Genomic DNA, 24,006 nt, shown 5'->3' on the forward strand with positions numbered 1-24,006 from the left:
TGACACTTTTCTTTTTGTTGGATTTCATGCTGCTTGATTTCCCCATTATTCTGTAAATTCCTTGAGGGGAGAGACCATGGATTTTCACTTTCTCTGCAATCCCCTTCAACCTCTAGTACAGCGCATGCACAGGGGAATGCTGAATTATTGCTGTTGAAGGAGGTTAGAGATAGAAGGGCAAGGATGAGATGAAAATGGAAAAGAAGTAAGGGGAAAAAAATGAGGGGGAAGAGAGAAAAAGAAGAATCTTTTGTTATAGGGAGCACCTTTCTGGTTACGAAGGGAAAGGTCATTTCACATAATGTCTCTTCCTGCCCAGAGAAATTGGGAAGATGAATACATTCTTGACTGCAAAGTGTGTGGAATCCTTGGGGAAATCATAATGACATGATGATAGAAACAACAAAAAGAAGCAATAATAATGCTCCTGAGGAACTCAAGTCTCTTCTATGCTCTGGAGGGAAATTGGGATTTTAGGGAGTCACAGTCACTTGTTTTGGTCACCAGGACACTCGATTAAGTTCACAGAGATGCAGATCTCCAAGAAATGGCCATTTTAAATGAATGAATGAAAATGAATGATCTGGGAGCCAGCCCCCCCCCCCCACCCTTACCCTGGCCCCTCCCACAATACTGTAGAGTTTGTGGGAAGTACATGCACATGCTACTTTCCAAAAGAAGCTTTGGAGGAGCACTGTCCTATAAACTGGTTGCTGCTGTCCCAGATGTATTATAATAGAGTGACTTAGGCATTGGGGAAATCAAATTGAATAATCTTAATAATAATATTGACTTTTTTTTCACTCTCTCCTTGGATTTGCATAGTGCTTGTCCTCTAGAGAGCTCATAGAGTTAAAGGAATGCATGAGAAAGTGCTAGAGCCGTTCAAAGAATTGCTGGATGAAGCCTTATTAGAGTATATTGGAAAAGATTATATTGGAGAAAGTAATATATTGAAAACCTTTGAAAGAGAGTATAAATAGTACTAAAGTTGCAAATTTGAGGGTTCTAAAGTTGTCTAGCTTCCATTAACGCTCCTGAATGGAGGACAAAGTAAAATTTAATAATGAAATTTATGATACTAAATCACTCTAGTTGCCCCAGTCTTCATCCCCTCAAGATGATGATAAACAACACTAAATGCTATAGCTGCCACTGTTGATTTGTTCTTGGATTCAGACCACTGCCAGGCAACATGTATAATTAATCTCTAATATTATTAATATCCTTTAATATTAGAAGATGGATCACTGAATATCTAAATTGTACCATTGTTGTGGGGCTTCCTAATTAGAAAACTGACACACAGAAGTAAAAAGGAGTATTGATGATATGCAATTTAGTCTGTATTATAGATCAGGAAGAAATCTCAAAAATAGTGATGTTTTACCATGAGGAATACCTGCCATCTGAACATATTCCTGAACTCATTTCCTGGCTCTTCACTTCACACTGTTTTAATGTGAAAAGCTCATACCTCTTCTATGCATAAGGCAATAAAAATACAGACTGAGAAGACCTGGACTTCAGATTTAAGGTCAGAAATAGTGTTTTTTTTAACCTTCTGGCAGGTTGCTCTTTAATGTCTCATTAAGGCTCGAAATATGAGTTTTATACAAAGAAAATAGGAAGACATTTCTAACTGCCATTTCACCTTGACCCTACTTACAAGATTTTAAAATAAAAAATGGCCATTTGTTTTATTGCTGTTTTTGCTCTGATCAAACTTAAGGAGTCAGTGTCTGTCAACTTCCCACTCTCCAAACGGAGTGGGCTGATGTACCATAAAATGAAACTGACAGGACACAGAAAGCAAAACTGACTGGTCCCATTTTATTGCCCATATGGAATAAAATTCCAAAGGTAATCGATGAGGACACATGACAAGTCAACCTTTCATGCTGTGGAGGGGAGGAGGGTGGTATGAAAAGGCCATCTATCATTTTAAACTTGCCAGGGTCCCTTTGAATACAATTTGTAATGACTTATGACTCTGGTGACCCTTTTTGATTACTGCCTGTTGCCATTCATTATCGCCATGGAAACCACAGCAGTGCCAGCTGTGGGCGAGTGGAAAGGTGGGGGCAATGGAGTTGACTTGCGAAGGGAGGGTTACAGGTCCTGTGGACAATGGATTTAACAGGATTTTTGTAGGCGGAGGAAGGAGAGAAATAAAGCTTCCATCTTTCCAACTAGTGAGCCCCTGATGGTGTGTTATACTGGGGGAGAACTCAGCAGATGGCTGCAAATCCCTTAGCCCTTCTGGGAAGGAAACAGAGGGTTGGGGCTGTGACACTGGGCTTAAAGATAATCCAACAGCCGGTTTAAGGAATGAGGAAGAGACACTGTTCAAATTTATTTAACTAAATTTCTCATCGAGACACTTTATGAAAGAGAGATCCAAAATAATGCCCAACTTTAGGACCAGCTTGCTGCCTGTTCTCCAGTGCATTACTTTATGATAACACTGAAGCGATCATTTGAAAAGCCCATACTCCCTCTCTGCCACCTTCTGTTTTTCCATTTCATCCTTATTCTCTCCTTTGCCTGCCCTCCTGCCCATACCTGAAGTTTCCACTCTTTCTGCTCCTCTACCTCTTTCTCACTCAACTCTCATATTCAGACCTTTCCTTCTCCCCAATCATGGGCTGTGTCTGACATACAAAATTCAGTCAAACCCCAGCGCTCCAAATGCCTTATTATTGAGCAAAAAAGTCATCCATTATTCACATTCAGCACCATCCTTTGTTTTTAGGTATTTTTCTGACATTATTTAATTCATTCTCACAAGATACTTGAGAAGCAGAAACATAACGGCTTTAATTCTCTCCATTTTACTCAGTAGGAATCAGAGTTGCCCAGAGAGTCCAACTAGCCTGTCCAAAGTCACTCAGAAAGAACCATGCAATGTCAGGATTAGAACATATACCTCTGAATTCTCCTTAGTCAAAATCCTGCTTTGTAAAACGCTGGTGGAGATAAGATACAGAATCAGAAAAACACTTTCTGATAAGCAGTAGGTTATTGAAGCTCACCACTGGAATGCCCTTTTTTTCTTTTACTCTCACTTTTTCTTACACTCTCTCTTGTTCTCACTTTGATACTCTCTTGTTCTCTTTCCCGTTTGTTCTCTTTGGCTCTCCTTTCTCTTGCTCTTTTTCTCTTGCTCTCTTTCCCCTTTGCTCACTCTTTTGCTCTCTTTCCTTTTTGTTCACTCTTTACTCTTGCTCTATTTTGCTCTCTTCCTCTTGCTCTTTCGCTTGCTCTCTTTCTCTTTATTTTGCTCTTTCTTGCTCACTCTCTCTGGCTTGCTCTCTCTTGCTCTTACACTTTTTTCTCTCTTGCTCTCTCTTGCTGTGTTTCTTTCTCTTACTCTCTCGCTCTTTCTCTCGCTCTCTTTCTTTCTCTCGCTTTCTTTCTCATTCGCTTTCTCTTGCTCTTTTTTTCTCGCTCTCTTTCTTTCTCTTGCTCTCTTTCTCTCGCTCCCTTTTGCTCACTCTTTCTTTCACTCTCTTTCTCGATCTCTCTTTCCTCTCGATCTCTCTCTTGATCTCTCTTTCCCTCGATCTCTCTTTCTCTTGCACTCTTTCTCACACTCTCTCGCACTCTTTCTCTCTTGCACACTTTCTCTCTTGCTCTCTCTTGAGCTCAGTTTTTCTTTCTCCCGTGCCCTCTTTCTCTCTTGCATTTTCTCATGCTCTCTCTCGCACTCTCTGACTCTCGCAGTCTCTGTCTCTCTGGTGCTCTCTCATGTTCTCTCGTACCCTCTCTCTCCATCTTGCTCTCTTTCTTTTTCTCGCTGTCTTTCTTTTTCTCGCTCTCTTATGCTCTCTTTTTCTGCATGTGTCTCTCTGCATGTCTCTCTCTGTCTCACTCTTTGTTTCACTTTTAGAAGCCCAGCGAGGTTTTCAATAACAAAATTTTGTGGTTTCTCTTAACTGCTTATAAAATGGTCTTCTGGGTCTAAGGGCCATCTGTATGGGGGAGGCAAGGACCAAGGCCGCGTAGATTAATCCCACCCACCCTGCTGTCAGGCAGAAAATTGATCCACTGTTTGGCAATGATGATTTCACCGAAGAAGAATTATGCTGCAATTACCTTGTTTTCCAGCATTTCTCCCCTTGGTTCTTCCCAGTGGAAACTGTGGACTAAAAAGAAAATGTTATTGCTTTCAAAATTGTATCAAATATTTATCAGGGTAATTCTTCGGTTATCACCACCAATTGCATCCCTTAGTCATGTAGTCAATTTTATTTGTGTCATCACTGAAACTGCCCCCCATCTGTCTCCCAAGGCACTTTTAGTAGAATTTCCAGGCTATCAAGAAAGGGAGAGTTTAAAGTACCATGTAGGGATGAGGGCTAGTGGTAGGGCAATAAGTGTTTTGGTATTCTAGACTCTAAATTCATTGTGGGCAGAGAATGTATTTATCAATTCTGTCCTGCACATGGTAAGCACTCAGTAAATATGACATTGATCAGCTGGGGTGGGGGCTGCTCAGAGAGGAGGACAAGGAGGATGGGGGAAAGGAGGACTAGGAGAAGGAAGAGGAGAGGGTGGAGCAAAGCATCTGGGCCGAAAAGTCCCCAAATAGCAGCGGCTCTGCCCTGCTCCTCCCCAACAGTCCTTGACTTAATAATAATGATAATAATGACATTTGTTAAGCGCTTACTATGTGCAGAGCACTGTTTAGGCACTAGGGAGGATACAAGTTGATTGGGTTGTCCCACGTGGGGCACAGTCTTGATGCCCATTTTGCAGATGCAGTAACTGAGGTACTTGCCCAAAGTCACCCAGCTGACAAGTGGCAGAGCCCGGATTTGAACCCATGACTTCTGACTCCCCAGCCTGTGCTCTGCTTATCTAGAGCCCGTGGGCAGGGGCTTCTGGATGTCATGAAGAGAGTACCGAAGTAACCTGGGACGATGCTGCTGCTGCTATTTAAGCGCTTAGTATGTGCCAGGCACTGCACTGAATGCTGCTGCTGCTGATGACATTTATTAAGCACCTACTATGTGCCAGGCACTGCACTAAGCGCTGCTGCTCGTAATGGTATTTGTTAAGCACTATGTGCCAGGCACTGTACTGAGTGCTGCGGCTGCTGATGGTATTTTTTAAGTGCTTACTATGTGCTAGGCACTGTACTAAGTGTTGCTGCTACTGCAGCTGTTGATGATGATGGTATTTGTTAAGCACTTGGCTATGTGCCAGGGCTGGCACTAAGCGCTGTTGTTTGGTGTTCACTCACAAGTGCTCAATAAATACAGTTGAATGAATTAATCTGCCTCCAGAGTTCAGCTAGATGGTTTCCGTTCATTCAGTCATATTTATTGAGCGCTTACTATGTGCAAAGCACTGTACTAAGTGCTTGTTTCCGTTGAGAATTAGTGTGGCTTAGTAGAAAGAGTACTGGCCTGGGAGTCAGAGGACCTGGGTTCTAATTCTGGCTCCGCCGCTTGTCTGCTGTGTGACCTTGGGTGAGGTAGTTCACTTCTCTGGGCTTCCGGTCTCTCATCTGTAAATTGGGAATTAAGACTTTGAGCTCTATGTGGGATATGGACTGCATCCCAACTGAGTGGCTTGTATCTACCCCAATGCTTAGTACAGTGCCTGGCACATAACTGCTTTACAAACACCCTTTTTTTAAAAAAAGCAACTGCTATGCCAGGGGGAGAGGAGAGTTGAAGCATATATTCATTCATTCAATAGTATTTATTGAGCGCTTACTATGTGCAGGGTACTGTACTAAGCGCTTGGAATGTACATTTCGGCAACAGATAGAGACAATCCCTGCCCAATGATGGACTCACAGTCTAACTGGGGGAGTCAGATGGCAGAGCAGAACAGAACGAAACAAAACAAGACAGCATTATCATGATAAAAACAACATTATCACAATAAAACAACATTATCACAATAAAATATGCTTGGGGGAAGAGAAGTAGGCCCTCCCAGAGGGACCAACAAGTAGATATCACCTGCAGGGAAAGTAAGTGGCAGATCATCTAGGCCCAAGGAGGTTAAAGTGGGGCAGTGTCCACCAGGTGTTGGTGTTGGTATTTGGTGTTACCTCTTCTTGAGAAGTGTGGTTCAGTGGAAAGAGTGCTGGTCTGGGAGTCAGGAGGCCTGCATTCTAATCCCAGCTCGGCCACTTGCCTGCTGTGTGATGGTGTAGTGGATTGAGCACAGGCCTAGGAGTCAGAAAGTTACAGGTTCTAATCCCGGCTCTGCCACATGTCTGCGGTGTGACCTTGGCCAAGTCACTTCACTTCTCTGGGCCTAAATTACCTCATCTGTAAAATGGAGATTGAGACGGTGAGCTCCACGTGGGACAGGGACTGTATCCAACCCGATTTGCTTGTATCCACCCCAGAGTTTAGTACAGTGCCTGGTGCATAGTAAGTGCTTAACACATACCATCATTATCATTATTATTATTATTATATGGGTCAAGACTCTTCTGAGTACATTTCCTCATCCATAATGCTGGACATAAATGCCTGTTCTTCCTCTTTGGAGCCTCATGTGGGACAGGGACAGTTGCAGTGGGATTGTTTTGAATCTACCCTAGGATTTAATACCGGCTTTGGCAGATGTTAAATGCTTAAATACAGTTATTTTTATAGACTAGAGATTGAGACCCCTGGCTTCCCAGAAGGCAGGGGCAATCATGTACTCATTAATTCCTACCCCGGTTTCTTTTAGCCATTACCCACAGTCCGATGTAATCCCGAGATCTGATGTCAGCCCCTTTCTTTGACCCCCCACTCCAGTGCCTGTGGGCCCGTTGTTGGGTGGGGACTATCTGTTGCCGAATTGTACTTTCCAAGCCCTTAGTACAGTGCCCTGCACACAGTAAATGCTCAATAAATACGATTGAATGAATGAGTGAATGAGATGGAAACTCAGGAGTGCTATGTTTCACAGGTCTTCTGTATGGAATCTGATGCAGGTTTTTTAGCTTGCTCACTCTATCAGGGCAGGGGGGGAAGCATTTGAATTTGTGCCAGAAAACTTGAGCTTTAGCTAGCAGATTGAGTAAATAAAGTCTCTGCTGCCCTGGAGGACTTGAGTTCTAATCCTACCTCTGCCACTTGTCTGCTGAATGGCCTTGGGCAAGGCACTTAACTTCTCTGTGCTTCTGTTCCCTCATCTGCAGAATGTGGATTCAATATCTGTTCTCCCAATTACTTAGTCTGTGAGCACCAAATGGAACCTGATTATCTTGTATTAACCCTAGTGCTTAGTACAGTGCTTGGGACATAGTAAATGCTTAACAAATAGTATTATCATTATTAAGTGCTCCCCTCTAGCTAGACTTAATGTCTATCTCCCCCCTAGACTGTAATCTCATTGTGGATAGGGAACAATTCTGTTTGTTGTTTTTATTGTGCACTTCCAAGTACTTAGTAAGTGTTCTGCACACAGTAAGCACTCAATAAATATGATTGAATAAAATAATTATGAGGGCCTAGTGTTATTTGAGCTCAGCTTAGACTGACTGCCTGTCCAGGAATGCCCAGGCAATGCAGCTTCTCTGGTCCCCTGCAGAATGGAAAAATGTGGCAGCATCATTCACTGCACACTCCCCTCCACATTCTCCACCCACCACCTGATCTGAGAAGAGTTTAATCAGGCATTGGTCCAGAATGGCATCCTTGAGCCTGGAAGAAGTACAGCCCTGAATTAGAGATCAGTCAAGCTGTTCTGGTTCCCTTTTTTTTTCCCATCCATTCACACCCACTCCCTTGCAGAAGTCGCTTGCTCCCATTGCTTCAACTACCATCTCTGTGCAGATGATTCCCAATTCCTCTTATCCAACCCTGACTTCTCTCCTTCTCCATAGTCTCACATTTCTTCTGGCCTTCAGAATATCTCTACCTGTATGTCCCGCTGATACCTCAAACTAAACATGTCCAAAACATTATTCCTCATCTTCCCACCCAAACCTGTAGACAACACCTCTATCCTCTCTTTCTCAAAATGAATCACCTTATCTATTAATCTCTTTCATTTAACCCACTTATTCAGTCTACCAAAGCCTGTTCGTTCTACCTTCCCAACATTGCTAAGATCCATTCCTTCTCTCTATCTGAACTGCAACTATGTTGATTCAAGCACTTAACCTCTTCCTGTTTTGACTACTGCACCAGGCTCCTCTCTGATCTTTCTGCCTCCTGTCTCTCCCTTGTCCAGTCCTTGACTCTGAAGGCCAGATCATTTTTCTAAAAAAAAAAAAAAATTTTCAGCCATGTCTCCCCACTCCTCAAGAACCTGTAGTGGTTATCTATCCATCTCTGCATCAAACAGATACTCCTTACCATTGGTTTTAAACCACTGTCAGCTTGCCATCTCCTACCTTACCTCACTGATTTCCTACTATAAACCAGCCCACACATTTTATCCTCCTGTCATCATACTCACTGAACCTTGATCACTTCTGCAACTCCTTGCCCACATCCTTCCTTGAGCCAGGAACTCCCTCTCCCTTCATATATGACCAGTCACCACTCTCCTCACCTTCAAAACCTTGCAAAAAATCATATCTCCTCCAAGAGATTAACAATCTTTTCCCCTACTCCCTCCTCCTTCTGCATCACTCATGCACTTGGATCTGTACTCTTTAGGCACTTGATAGTCACCCCGCCCTCAGCCACCCAGCACTTATATATATATCCATTATTATTTTAATGTCTGTCTAACCCTCTGGATGGTAAGCACCTTGTGGGCCGGGTAAGTCCCCCAACTCTGTTGTAGTCTCCCAAGTGCTAATTACGGTGAGTGTCCTGCACATAATAAGCTTTAAATAATAAATATCACTGATTGGTTCTTCCTCTCCAACAGTCATTCTGCTGCCTGTCACCAACATCAAATTTGAATGAAAAAGTATTTAATCCTTCCATGATGAATTGGCAGATTGTTAAATGAAAAAAAATAGATCATACAGAAAAGATGCCTCAGAAGGCTTGAAGTTGGAAAGGGGTATTGCCTGGAAGATTAGTAGGAGATGAATATTGGAGGAACAGTCAAGCATTCAGTCATGTATGGCTTTTTCTTTGGAGTCAGCAGGCCTCATGTTAAATTTCAATCTGGCCTTGTTTCTTAGGCAGGCATCTGGCTTTGTCATCAGCAGAAGAGATCAGAATCAAAGAGTGTCATTTTGCTGTCCAAGGTCCTTCCAGAGACTAAGCTTCTAGTCTATTGAATGGGCTAAGCAACCCACCAGAAACTTAGAGGCTGTAGATTTTCATCCTGGCTCTGTGACTCTCATACTGTGTTACTTAGGTCAGGTCACTTGTTCTCTCTGTGCCTTTGTTTCCTCAACTCCTAAGCAGGGCAAACAGTTCTAACTCACTTCATATGGGATTGTAAGTAGGGCAGGGTTGCCATCCATTCCTAATTCACAGGGGTAATGTTAAAATTGATCTTCACTGATGGTATTGATTGAATGATTACTAAGCACTTGGGGGAATACAATATAATAGAGTTGGTGGACACATTCCCTGCCCACAATAACCTTATATTCTAGAGGGGGAGATTGACATTAATATGAATTCATAATGTATGACTCTTAAATGTGTACATAAATCCTGTAGGGCAAATACCCAAATCCAAAACGTGACAGATCTAAGTACATAGAGGACACAGAGGGGGAGGAAGTTGGAGAAAAGTGGGATTAATTGATGCAGGCTTCTTGAAGAAGATGTGACCTCAGTAAGGCTTGGAGAAGCAGCATGGCTTAGTGGACAGAGCATGGACCTAGGAGCCAGAGGTTTCTGGGTTCTAATCCCTACTCTTTCAATTGTTGGCTGTGTGACCTTGGACAAGTCACTTAACTTCTCTGTGCCTCAGTTCCTCATCTGTAAAATGGGGATTGAGACTGGGAGCCATATAGGGTGTCATGGATAGAGAACCAGCCTGGGAATCAGAAGGTCATGGGTTCTAATCCTAGGTCTGTCATGTGTCAGCTGTGTGACCTTGGGCAAGTCACTTCACTTCTCTGGGCCTCGGTTACCTTATCTGTAAATTGGATAGTAAAACTGTGAGCCCTATGAAGCACAGGGACTGTGTCCAACCCAGTTATCTTATATCTACTCCACTGTTTAGTAAGTGTGTGGCACATAGAAAGCTTAACAAATACCACAATTATTATTATTATTTGAAGGTAGAGAGAATTGTGGCCTGGCATATGGAGGTGATGGAATTCCAGGAAAGGGGAAGGATGTGAGAAAGGGGTTTGTGGTGATATAGGTATAATTGGGGCAAGGAGCAAGCTTTTGCTAGAAGAGTGAAGTGTGTGGACTGGACTGAATTTGGAAGTCAGGTAAGGTTAGGGTGGGGAGCTGATTGAGTGCTTTAAAGCTAGTTGTAAGGTATGTCTGATGCAGTGGTGGATGGGTAACCACTGAAAGTTCTTGAGAAGTGGGGAGACATGGACTGAATGTTTTCTTAGAAAAATGATCCTTGCAGCAGAGTGAAGTATGGAGTGGAGAGAGACGGGAGGCAGAGAGGTCAGTGAGAAGATAAATGCAGTGGTCAAGGTAGTTTAGGATACACACTTGGATCAGCGTAGTAGCAGTTTGGATGGAGACAAAAGTGTGGATTTTAGGTGGAACTGACATGAGTTGATGACAGACTGAATATGTGGGTTGAATGAGAGATGAGTCTAGGACAACACCAAGGTTATGAACTTGTGAGATAGGGAGGTTAGTGGCATTGTCTACAGCAATGGGAAAGACAAAGACAACAGGGTTGTTGTTTTTTTGTCTTTTTTTTAAAAAAGGTATAAAGTGTTTAGTATGTTCCAGGCATTCTTCTAAGCACTGGGATAGATACAAGCTAATCAGGTTGGAAACAGTTCCTGCCCCACGTGGGGCTAGAACCCAGGTCCTCCTGACTCTCAGGCCGGTACTCTATTCACTAGGCCATGCTGCTTTTCCAAGAGGAAGGGTTTGGTAGGAAGACAGAGTTCTGTTTAAGGACTCTACAGTTATGTCTGTAAAGCCTGTAAAAACCAAAAATAACAATAGTGATATTTAAGCACTTCCTGTGTCCTAAGAGCTGGGATAAATAAAATTTAATTGGATCAGTGACAGTCCCTGATCCACATGGGTCTCATAGTCTAAGATACAGGGAGAACAGGCATTTGATCCCCATTTTGCAGATGGAGAAACTGAGGCCCAGAGACATTAAATGACTTGCCCAAGGACCCACAGCAGGCAAGTAGTAGACCCATCATTAGAATCCAGGTTCCTTGATTACTAAGATGCAGCAGCCACACCAAAGTAGGGGCAGGAGGAATTCTGGGCATCATCGCTACCACAGTCACCACCACTCCATCACCACCTCTTTTAAAGTGGCTTATGCCGGGAAGTGGGTTTTGTTCTGAGACTGTTTAGCTGCCACCATTTTCCCTCTCTTCTTGTCCCTCTACCAACATACTAGGGAATGTTTGTTCTTTACCACTTTTAATCAAATGATTAAATTTTGAAAGTCAGTCCCTTTTATTATACCCTTTGCAAAAAGTGTTGTCAGGAGTTGCCAATCCTGTAGCAGGTAACTTCCTTACCATGCGGGGAGAGGGTGGGGATGAGTGAGGGGTTGGATAAGGAACCATACAAACTCAGTGGTTTCTGGGAACTGTTGGGCAACATAATCTCAGCTAACATCTAGCCCTTTGCTATGCCAGCAAAGCACCTTGACCTCTAAAGTCAACTGGAATAGAGAAAAGAGTCCTTCTCAGAAGATCAGGAACCCTGATTCAAGTTATCCGTCAGGCATTGGTGTGTTCCAGACAGCTTCTTAACTTGTCTCCTGGCATTTTTCTCCATGCAATCCTTATATATAACACAAATAAATAAAAGCAAACACACTTGACCCATTGATCTCAGGCTTAATCTTGTTCTGTAGGCTGGATTGAAAAGGAGCCTGTTTATCTCTGAACAGAGCTGTGACTCCCCCTCTGCCTAGGAGGTAGGCTAGATGAATGCTCCACCCTCTTAGTACCAGATTTTGAGCCCACAGGCTCTGATATAATCAATCCCATAACGACATTGAGCCTTTTCATTATCCAGGCTGCCACGTAGTCCAGATGTAACGCCTGAGAACTGGAAAGTAAAGCTACGCTTCCTTTCTGTTGATGACTGCTTAACCTGAGGAGCTGGGCTGTGAGATTTCTTATCTCACACTTTACAGAGAGGTGGCTATTTGATTAAACTGGGGGAACAAGGCAAAAGGTGGGGAGGGGGTTGTGTGAATAGGGACTCCATTCCCACTCTCCCTGGGACAAGAAGGTTCTAGCCTCACACTGTCTTCGAGTAGACCTGCACTTGGGGATAGGAGTGGGTGAGGAAGTGCAGGAGCCTGCCCTTAGGGGGCGACAAAACGTCCTCTTCCTGTTCTGATGAGGAAGAGGAGCTGGTGTCCCTCTGTCCTGGGGAGATTTTCCAGTCCTGTCTTTTTGGCTCAGGAGCCCCAGGCTGTCCCCTTCCACGAGGATCGCGGCCCGGGGTGAGTGCTCCCGAGGGTAGGGAGCCGAAATGGATCTCTCGGAGAATTGTTCTGGCCTTTATTTGGAGGCGTTAACCTCTCAATTTGACTGGATCCCAGGCAGCAGGGGTGACGAAGTAGGCTGAGCCAAAAACTCCTTTTAATGTGCTGGGGAGTCCAGTTTTAGTAGTATCGAGTGGTTCTTAGGGCCCTACTGTGTGAAGAGCACTTTACTGAGCTCGGGGGGAAAAATACACAGGTGAGAGACATGCTCCCTGACCATTCAGGGGCCTCTAATCTAAGAAGTCCCCTCCCCTCAGCACTGTATATTTGTATATATTTGTATAACAGCATTTGTATATATTTTTATTACCCTATTTATTTTGTTAATGAGGTGTACATCCCTTGATTCTATTTATCGTGATTAAGTTGTCTTGTTTTTGTCCGTCTCCCCTGATTAGACTGTAAACCCGTCAATGGGCAGGGATTGTCTCTATCTGTTGCCGAATTGTACATTTTAAGCGCTTAGTACAGTGCTCTGCACATAGCACTCAATAAATGCTATTGAATTGAATAAAGTAGGAAAGACAGACCCAGTGTGGGGACAGAGGCGGTGCAGGATCCTTTTAGGGCGGTCTTAAAATTCTTCCCTATTTCCGCAGCTCCTGCCCCAGAGCTCCTCAGTTCAGGGGCAGCCCGGAGCGTGCGTTCGGGCCTGGGAAGGGAACGGAAGATGGGGGAATTTTCCCAGAGGGACGCTGAGAGAATGTGAGATCAGTACTGTTTTTTAAAATGGGCAACTGACATCACAGTACCCCACAACTGATGTGATTCGTGCGTCTCCTTGTCTGATGTCAGAGTGGGTGGCCACGCTAACCGCAGGGAATGAAAAGGCAAAGAGGCAGGGTAGGGAGACTGGGGATGGGCCGACTTGACTGAGGTGGATATAAGTGAGGGTGGTGGGGGTAGGGCAACCAGCTAAGATAGAGAGTTCAGGGAGAAGGTGCTGTCTGTCTGTCAGTCATCAGGATATGTGGGAAGACCACCGTGCTGGAGGCCTACTATGGGCAGAGAGCACTGTACTAAGTGCTTGGGAGAGTATGGTAGAATTGGCAGACATGATCCCTGCACGCAAAAAATTTATCATCTTAACGGGGAGACAGACATTTGTGAAAATTACAGATAGACAGTTGAGTGCTTAAGTACTGAAATTACGGATGTTATTTTAACCCAGTGCTTAGTACAGTGCCTGGCACATAGTGCTTAACAAATTCCTCAACACCAAAAAAGTAGAAGATCCATCTGGAAGGCTTCCTGGAGGAGATGTGATTTCAAAGGAGTTCAACTATGAGGAGACCATTAGATGTGAATGTGTGTGATTGGCAGGGGTGGGAGGTTGGGGTTGTTCCAGGCAGGAAGGAGGGTATCAGCAGGATATTAATAGATTATCTTGAGAGGAACCAGGAGTATGAGTTGGGATGTATAGAGAGAAGAATGGACAAGTAGGAAGAAGATACCTGATCATGGGTCTTAAAGTAAATGGTGAGGCATTTCCACTTGATTCAGAGAGGAATAGCCAACCGTTGAAGGTTTTGAGGAGCAGACAAGTGTGCAGAACAACGTTTTAAAAAGAAATGATTTGGGCTGCAGAGTGCAATGGGGAAGGGGAAAGGCTGGAGGGAGGGAGGTCTGGGAGTAGGCTGATGCAGTAGTTAAGCTGGCATCCGACAAGTGCCTGGACCATCGTGAATTAAGTGCTCAGTAAATGTGATTGATACTCTCTATACCGTGAATCCTCCCAGCTGGGCAGTTTTTATTAGTTGTTATTGCTATTTAATGGTATTTAAGTGCTTACTATGTGCCAGGCACTGTTCTAAGCACTGGAGTAGATACAAGCTGATCAGGTTACAACAATCCCTGTCCCACATGGGGCTCACAATTTTCATACTCATTTTATAGATGAGGTAACTGAGGCACAGAGAGGTTAATGATTTGCCCAAAATCACACAGCAGACAAGTGGTAGAGATGGTATTAGAACCCAGGTCCTTCTGATTCCCAGGCCTGGGCTCTATCCACTAGGTCATGCTGCTTCTCATAGTTCCTGTGAGCAGAGCCTTATACAATTTACTGAATGTGGCATGCTTTTCGCATGGCAGTTCTGCTACTTGATGAGAGTTTGGACGTGTCCTGATTTGAGTTTGGTAAAGGTTTGGACAGAATGCATGTAATCTGGTTGAAGACCACTGGAAATCCTTTAGTTTGAAGTTGCTATCCAAACTTGAACTTTTAAGAGTTCAAGTTTATCCTTCAGGTATCTTAAGGAAAGATGCTGTTAAGAGAGGCTTTTCAGGCATTTTTACCTTCAACAGCCCTCGGAAAAGCACTTCAGTGATTTGAAAGGAAATCAAACGTAACAGCACCCAAGTTTCTTAAGTACAAATTGTAAGATCATCTTTTGTCTTGGTGTTGCTTCTGCAAAGGAATTGCAGACTTCCTTTTCCTAGACCCACAAACTCTCTATTAGTATCACTATGCTTAATAATAGTGATGATAATAGCAACTATCTTGCATCTATTTAAGCGCTTGGCACAGTGCTAAACATGTAGTAAGACCCTAATAATCAGAATGGACACAATCTCTGTCCCACATTGGGGTCAAAGTCAAAGAAGAAGAGAATGTGTATTTTGTCCTCACTTTACAAATGAAGAAATTAAAGGCACAAAAAGATTAACTGACCAGTTTAAAGTCATAAAGGAGCTGAAACAAGAACCCAGATCTGCAGGCTCCCAGTCCTGTGCTCTTTCCACTAGGCCAACCTGCCTTCCTAACAAAATGAGAGTCACAGAACTCTTAGCTTTACAAGGGATTTGGATTCTGGGTCTTCCCTAGGAAACTCACCTTAACATTAGGTCTACTACCCTGGAAGTGGATTTAAAACCCTTAAATTCACACTGATTTCTCCTGCAGTGTTACCCACATTTGTGAATATTCATTAGTTTCATGCTTAACTGGAGAGTAATTAATTGACCTAGCAGTTTCAAGTCTTCCCCCCGCCCAATCAACTGTTCATCTTATTTTAATGGTATTTGATAAGTGCTTACTCTGTGCCAGACACTGTTCTAAGCACTGGGGTAGATACAAAATAATCTGGATAGACACAGTCCAAGTCCCACATAGCATTCACAGCCCTAAACCCCATTTTACAGATGAGATAACTGAGGTTACTATGCATAGAGAAGTACATAGTAAGTGCTTAAATACCAAAAAAGAAGTGAAATGACTTGCCCAACGCCACACAGTAGACAAGTGACAGAGTTGGAATTAGAACCCAAGACCTTCTGACTCCCATGCCCATGCTCTATCCACTACACCATGCTGTGTTATACTGTGATCAATCATAGTTATTGTGCACCTACCGAGTGCAGAACATTGTACTAAGCATTTGGAAGAGTACTCTTGTACTCTCCAAATGCATAGTACAGTATTCTGCACATAGCACTCAATATGATTGATTGGAACATGTCACTTCTACATTCTGTACTTCCCAAGCATGTAGTAAAGTGCATCACAAAAAGCACCCAATAAATGCTATTGTTACTACTATTCTTTTAACCCTTCCATGGATTCTCTATAGTTTTGATGCCTCATGCTTGTTTGTCCTAGAGGTAGGGGGAAGGCAGTAGCTGGTCCTTATGTAATTCTCTGTCCTCTGGACAACAGGATCAGTTTCTTTACACTGGAAGTGACTTCCTCTAGTGTAGGGTGACCATACATCCAGTTTTCAGCTGGTCTCTGTCCTGTACTGCTATAGCACTGGATGGCTTAGGTCTGGTATTTTAATTTTAAATGCCCATTCTGCCTCTGCCTTCACTGCTGGCACCCAGTCCTGTGGCTGGGAAGTGGTGTTCCTGTTTAAAGGGTGGGGAGAGCACTGACTCTGGGCTACTTTATAGTGGACGTCTGCCAGCAGATATGGTTTAGATTCTGTGTCTTTACTCAAAGTCTTTCCATGATCCTTTGTTATATAACATGCATCACATAATGTACATCTGTTGTTTCCTGGAGTGGGGCAAAGGGCCATCTGCACTCCTTCAGTGCCATCACTGGGCACCAAATTCCAGTATTATGCTCAACTTCTAACATCAACCCTCAATTGAAACAACTTAGGCATACTAGCCACCTGGTTTGGCTGCAGAATCACTTTGTCACCCTCTTTTTCTAAATCGTGTCAGCTAAGTTACTCAGGGTCCCAGGCTGGTTCTTCTTGCTAGTGGGAGGCAACAAATAGAGATTAATATCACTGCCAATATTATTATTATTGTTACTTATTAATCTGACAATGATAATGCTTTGGGTTAATGATTGCTTTAATAGTTATGGATGAGGCTGATGATAACTTTGACTTCATGCAATTCTTTTTATCTGACTCATTCTTTGGGGTAAACTTATTCAGGGCTCATCATTGTATCCTAGGTTGCTGAGAGGACAGACATGTCAGTCATATTTCATCAGTGGAGAAAGTGAGACATGAAATGGCTTTAATGACTTGCCCAGGATCTTGGAATGTAGATTATAAACTCCTTGAGAGCAAGGATTTTAGTGTTTTCTAATTCGGTTGAACTGTTCCAAGTGCTTTGTGCCAGCTTTCATGCATGGTAGGCACTCATACTGGTGAAGATGATGATAATTTGGTTAATCGCTGAGGTAGATACAGGATAATCAGGTCAGATGCAATCTCCATCCCACAGAGACCTCTCCGTGAAAAGAAAGGGAGTACAGGTATTTAATCTCGACTTTACAGGTAAGGAAATTTAGACCTAGAGTAGTGAAGTGACTTGACCAAGATCCCACAGCAAGCAGGTGGCAAATCAGGATTAGAACCCAAGTTCTTTGACTCCCAGCCCATGTTTTTCCACTAAGACATGCTACTTCTGAAGAGGATGATGGATAAATCAGTTACAAAATCTGCACTCCTAATCTTATGCCCTAGCTCTAATCCCTCAACAGCATTGCTGTATGACCCAAATGCCACATCATTGTCAAAAATGGAGCTTTCTTAAGACCCGGAGTTGGGAATGGGGGCAGTTTTTGGAGCCCCAGAATATCCCCAGCTGACTAGGCCAGGGCAGTTTCAGGCCACAATTTGGGACCTACCTCAGATCCAGATAACAGTTGGAAAATCTCTCCCTATTCCCCTCCAGCTTCTGGCAGATGGGATGAGGGCGGAGGGGGAGTAGAGATGGGTCAGAGGGAGCAGAGGGAAAAGGGGTAGCTCAGTCTGGGAAGGCCTGTTGGAGGAGGTGAGCTCTCAGTAGGGCTTTGAAGAGGGGAAGAGTTTGGCGGAGGTGAGGAGGGAGGGCATTCCAGGACAGTGGTAGGATGTGGGCCAGAGGTCGACAGCGGGGTAGGCATGAACGGGGGACAGTGAGGAGGTGAGCGGCAGAGGAGCGGAGTGTGAGGGGTGCACAGTAGAAAGAGAGAAGGGAGGTGAGGTAGGAGGGGGCAAGGTGATGGAGAGCCTTGAAGCCCAGAGTGAGGAGTTTTTGTTTCGTGGAGGTTGATAGGCATCTCCCCTCAGCTAAACCCTCTTTCCCTCTGCTCCTCCCCCTCTCCCTTCCCCTCCCCTCAGCAATGTGCTCATTTTGTATATATTTTTATTATCCTATTTATTTTGTTAATGAGGTGTACATCCCCTTGATTCTATTTAATGTGACTATGTTTTGTTTTTGTTGGTCTGTCTCCCTCGATTAGACTGTGAGCCCGTCATTGCGCAGGGATTGTCTCTATCTGTTGCCGAATTATACATTCCAAACGATTAGTACAATGCTGTGCACATAGCGCTCAATAAATACTATTGAATGAATGAAGAAAGAATTCCATCCAAGAGGAACTTGAACTGGCCTTGAGGCTCCTGGAAACCCTGGGTTTTGAGGAAATGGGCAGAGAGGTCTTTGAAGCCAAGCCCAGCCAGCCCCCCAGGAAAAATGAACAGAGAAGGGACTAACAGGAAAGCAATTTTCCATCTGATCATCATCCCTCAAGACTCAGAGCCAGTCTATTCTGTCCCAGTCCACATCCCAAGGCAGCTCCCTGGTCCCTTCCTTTGCAAGGGATCTGCCTGAAGTCCACCTTTGCTGCCACAAAGGGGACAGCAAGGGAGTAAGAGCACATGGATGAGGGGCTCACTTGCCACCACCACCCATTAGAATGCTGAAGCTGTCTCGTGACTTCAGCTGTGTCACTTGGAGCATAGTTAATGAGCATCTTTCTCTGGGGCCCACAGTCAAAGTGGACTTCATTTCATTTGCCCCATAATATGCACTTCTGTGATCTGCCATCACTAGAGTTTCTACATTTTAACTTCTGTTTCTGAATCACCTTCCTCTTCTCCAAATAGGCCATCAGATGTGCTTCCCACATAGGATGGCTATGGGAAAGACGTCCATACCTTCCAGACAGAAAACTCGAGGGTGATAATTGGCTACCCTTGGGTAATAATGGAAGAAGGGTAAAAGATAAGACTAAAGAACTCATTGTTCAGGTGTAAAAGAAGGTACTTTCAAGGCCAGGCAAACAGTGAGCTTTTGTTATGCATCTGATGGCGAAAATATAGATAAAGAAGAAGAGCAGAATCTCTGTGTTGAGTGCTTTTTTTCCTGCTTTCAGAAATTGTAGAAAGCTGTTAGATTGTAAACTCTTTGATGGCAGGAATCATGTATTTCCTTCAGTCTACTCTTCCCAATTTTTTGGATAGTACTCTGCATATAGGATAGGCTCATCATCATCAAAGACGTTTACTGAGCACATACTGTGTACAGAGCATTGAATTAAACACTTGGTAGAGTTAACTGTAACGGAGTTGGTAGACTCATTCCCTGCCCACAACTAGCTTGCAGTATATAGCCCCTCTGCCTATTGTAGGAAGTCATGAAGGTCAATGGATTGATTGATTTGCCTCAGTGGATTTCAGGGCTTCTGTGCAGTAAACTTAGTAAATCTTAGAAGCAATTGATAGCCAACAGAATAGGAAATGTTAGGGATAAGTACATATAGCAGGAGAGATTATGCCTTTGGAGAAAAGAGTGCATGTATTGCAGGATGGGGAAGAGCCTCCAGGTTCTGTGATGACCGGAGCAGTCGTCTCAAGGTGTTGTCCTTTATAGTCTGTTGTATGGGGAAAAAAAACACAGAAAACAGAGACAAGAGCAATAGTCAGGAGATCTTGGGGTCCCTGGGCGTTGCCTGGCCTGGCCCCATATCTGTGTCTTTCCTTCTCTGTTGTTCTCTGATGGGGAAGGGATTAAGTTTAGGGATTCTCGGTGACCGGAAGGGAGAATCAAGAAATGGCATCTATTGAGAAAGCAATGATATTTTCACTTGGAAACTTTCTGAAAATAGACTGCATAATCCCTGGAGGCTGATGTGAATCTTATGCAAATGTACTGGAGGCCCATCTATTTTGTGCGGCATCCAGGAAAACACCATAGCAATATCCCTGCATTAATATGTAATATTCATCCCTCACCTCCTTGCCTCTGGTATTCACTCAAGATCATTGGAACTGGACTAGTGAACATGCCTTTTAAGATAGGTAGTGGGGTAGAAAATGAGACAGGTTTTAGGGAGCTAATGGGGCTCTGCCTTGTCCGGTAGGCCTATGATCTAAGCTGGACCTGGACACTCTGGCTTCTAGGCAGACTTATTCCTTAGGAAATGGTTCCCAGTGCCTGTATCAGACATCAATGCCTTCATCCTTTTGTGGGCAGGGACCACGTTTGCCAACTCTGTTGTATTGTACTCTCCCAAACACTTAATGCCTACTCTGCATACAGTAAGTGCTCAATAAATGCTATTGGTGATGGATGATGATGATAGTCATTGTCAGTGAGTGGCAGGCAGGATGTCACAGGATGCCATTTTCTCACCACTGATCTGGTCAATAGAGGGGAGAAGCTCCATATTTTATAAGTAAAATTTTATATAATAAAATCTGCTTCATGGAATTTTCTCCCATTTTCCCATATCATCTTCCCAAAATATTACTGAGCACTCATCTCTTTACTCCTTACAAGACTACAATGGCTACAAATTTCCATACCTAAAAAGCAAAAGGTCTTGACTACTCATGTGAAGGCTCTGCACCAGTTCTTTTCTTATTACCAATCCACTTTCTTTACATGCCACTCCCTACTTCAAACTCCTTCCAAGCAAATATTCTCATGGCCCTTTGCTCTCCTCTCTCTTGCTTCTCTCCCCTTGTTTACACTATATCCGCTGCCTGGAATTCCTTGTTCCCCCTTTTTCTCAGTATTTTTGTCACCTGGCTTCCTGCTTTGTGCTGTCAGCTCCTTGAGGGTAGGCAACATGCACTCTCCCAAATATGTAGTTAGTGCTCTGCCCGAAAGTGCATTTTCACTATGCGTTTTGGCTAGAAGGTGGTTTGGGAATTCAGGAGTGTTGGTCTGACATGGCATGCCTGTTTGCATTCAAATGCTTCCCACTGTAGCAAGAAATGGTTTGTGTGCACCTGTGCCTTAGTGGATGCCTGGGGCATTGGATTGGGGAACTACTTTAATGTGAGTTTGCCTTAATGTGAGGGTTTTGCAAAGAACACAGTCTTTTCATTATCAGAGAGTTTGCTCTTCTCTTAATTGATTTGGATTTCCCAAGGGAGGTTCTAGAGAAGTAACTAACTTCACCAAGCAGGTAGAAAGCCATCCTCTGCCCACATAATAATAATGTTGGTATTTGTTAAGCGCTTACTATGGGCCGAGCACATCTGAGCTCACCATTATCCAAAAAGGGTGAAAACTACACACTGCAGCCTGTCACAGCTGTTTTTTTTGTCTCTCTTCTCTGCCCCACCCTGCCATCTCCTCCTAATCTGGAATAATTTTGTCCCCTTGCTGCCAATTATACCCCCATCTTACCTCAAATTCCCCTTCCTTTATGGATGAGCACGTCCTTAAATCTCCAGTGGGCAGCAAGACTTTGATGACACCTGTGAGTTGAATAGTTTCCAGTTCACAAAGAATCTTGGGAGGTTGAGGATTTTTAAATGTTCAGCCAGTGCCTAGAGTAGTTTCAAGAAAAGCCCTGTATGAGTATAAAATAATGACTAATAAATAATCCTTCCTATTGGGCCGATCTAACTAAATCATAAGCCATCTTTAATCCTCAATCCATTCCGCCAGGACTTTTAGATGTTATTAACTTTGATTTCCTGTCTATAATACATGTTTCCTTCAGCATCAGAGCCCTGAAATAGATGCTGTGTAAGTACGGCTTTCAGGAGACATGCTGCTCTGAGCCCACCAATAGGATTGAATACAAATGATGAAGGTTTACTCCTTGACTTTCAGTGACCATGCTAGATGGTCATGGATAGGTCACAGCCTCCTTGAGCTTTAGTTTTCACAGACCTCAATCTAGGTTACTATTTTTGTTATCTTAGCCTGAGGGACAGCATGGAAATATAGACTCCAGGAATCCTGACTATCCTGTCACTTCTGCAGTAGTGGAGGCAGGAACACTGTATTTCCTCTCTTTTTGTTCCTTGTTGATCCCTGATCTACATGCAGGATGGTATCAGCCAGTCTGTCAATATCTCCTAAACACCCCCAGATTGTGCAATTTACTTTCTCTTACCAGAGCCACATAAATGGGCCAGAGTAACCAATCAGAATTACTCATCCTCTCTGTCTACTTGGGAGGCCCTTGAGTGCCCCACCACCCCTCACCACCCTTAGGACATGTGTCAGTGAACACTGAGGAAGAGGAGGAAAGGCTTTGGGTAAGCACAACCTGGATGATCCGTGCCTGAATTACCAAGACTTCTTCATTTTTAAAGTGTTTATTAGCCACCCACCCATCCCCTATAAGAATATCCTGCTATGATTTATTCATTCAGTAGTATTTATTGAGCGCTTACTATGTGCAGAGCACTGTACTAAGTGCTTGGAATGTACAATTCGGCAACAGATGGACAATCCCTGCCCATTGACAGGCTTACAGTCTAATTGGGGGAGACAGACAAAAACAATAGCAATAAATAAAATCAAGGGGATGTAAACATCTCAGAACAATAGCAATAAATAGAATCAAGGGGATGTACACCTCATTAACAAAATTAATAGGGTAATAAAAATGTATACAAATGAGCAGAGGAGAACAGTGCTGAGGGGAGAGGAAGAGAGAGGGGGAGGAGCAGAGGGAAAGGCGGGGAAAAGGGAGCTGAGCTGAGGGGAGATGAAGGGGCAGCAGAGAGGCAGCAGAGGGAGCAGAGGGGAAAGGGGAAGCTCAATCTGGGAAGGCTTTTTTCTCCACCTGGCTTAAATGATCAGTTATTATGGATGAGTATAGGAGTGTTTCGTGGTAAAGTGCATCAAGGGTAAATAACTGGCTTTTGCTAAGCTCTTATTGTGAGAAGCAGCGTGGCCCAATGGAAAGAGCCTGGGCTTGAGAGTCAGAGGTCGTGGGTTCTAATCCTCGCTCTGCCACTTGTCAGCTGTGTGACCTTGGATAAATCACTTAACTTCTCTGTGCCTAAGTTACCTCATCTGTAAAGTGGGGATGAGGAGTGTGAGCCCCATATGGGAGAACCTAATTCCCTTGTATCTACCCCAGTGCTTAGAACAGTGTTTGGCACATGGTAAGTGCTTAACAAATACCAACATTATTATTATTATGATGATGATGATCAAAGTAGTATATAAAATATTCCTGTCAGACTGGGTTCCTATTCCACATTCATTCATTCAATTATATTTATTGAGCACTTTATGCAGAGAGCTGTACTAAGCTCTTGGGAAAGTATAATGTAAAAATAAACAGTGACATTCCCTGCCCACAAGGAGCTCATAGTGGAGAGTGTGGGAGTTAGACATCAGTGCACATAAACAAAACTACAGATGTGTACATAAATGCTTTGGGCTTGGGAAGGTAGAAGAGGTTCACAGTCTAAAAGGAGGGAGAATGTGTTGAATCTCAATTTTAGAAATGAAGAAACTGAAGCCCAGAGAAGTTGTGATTTGCCCCAAGTTCACATGGGAGGCAAATGGTGTAAATGGGGTTAGAACTCAGGTTTTCTGACTCCCTGAGCCAATCAATCTCCTTCCACTAGGCCACACTGCTGTGAAATTGTTCAGGGAGCGGTGTTGAGATACATGGAGTGGGACAGCCACTTTTCCAATGGTAGAAGCTGAAGTGACCAGATCTGGAAGGAGGATGAGATTTAGAACCCTTGGGGAAGAGGTGCCTTGGAATGGCAGAATAGGGCTTGGGGTCAGTGCAAGAGTGAGTTTGCTTGGTGGCATTTTTATGAATGACCAACAGTGGAAGCAGAGTGGAATCCTGGCACCTTGCATGGGATATTGTCAGTCAGTCAGTCAATCGTATTTATTGAGTGCTTACTCTGTGCAGAGCACTATACTAAGGGCTTGGGAGAGCACTATATGAAAATAAGCAGATATGTTCCCTGCCCACATGCTAATGGCCAAGATTGGTGCAGGATTGAT

At 43.7% G+C, this 24,006-nt stretch overlaps 1 protein-coding gene across 3 annotated transcripts in view; it reads left to right on the forward strand.

The window, feature by feature from the left end:
* The window catches only part of LOC100077751 (CMP-N-acetylneuraminate-beta-galactosamide-alpha-2,3-sialyltransferase 4), a 62,069-nt gene that overhangs the window by 3,262 nt on the left and 34,801 nt on the right, over positions 1-24,006 (forward strand). Inside the window, exon 1 of one of the 3 annotated variants that reach the window (XM_029063431.2) lies at positions 12,446-12,510. The exons of the other annotated variants lie outside the window; for them this stretch is intronic. The gene's annotated coding sequence lies outside the window, so the exon portion shown is untranslated. Of the gene's footprint in view, positions 1-12,445; positions 12,511-24,006 lie in introns of those variants that run through there. 3 annotated transcript variants of the gene reach the window in all.

Source organism: Ornithorhynchus anatinus, chromosome 4 (genome assembly GCF_004115215.2).
Source record: "Ornithorhynchus anatinus isolate Pmale09 chromosome 4, mOrnAna1.pri.v4, whole genome shotgun sequence".
NCBI classification, from domain to species: Eukaryota; Metazoa; Chordata; class Mammalia; order Monotremata; family Ornithorhynchidae; genus Ornithorhynchus; species Ornithorhynchus anatinus.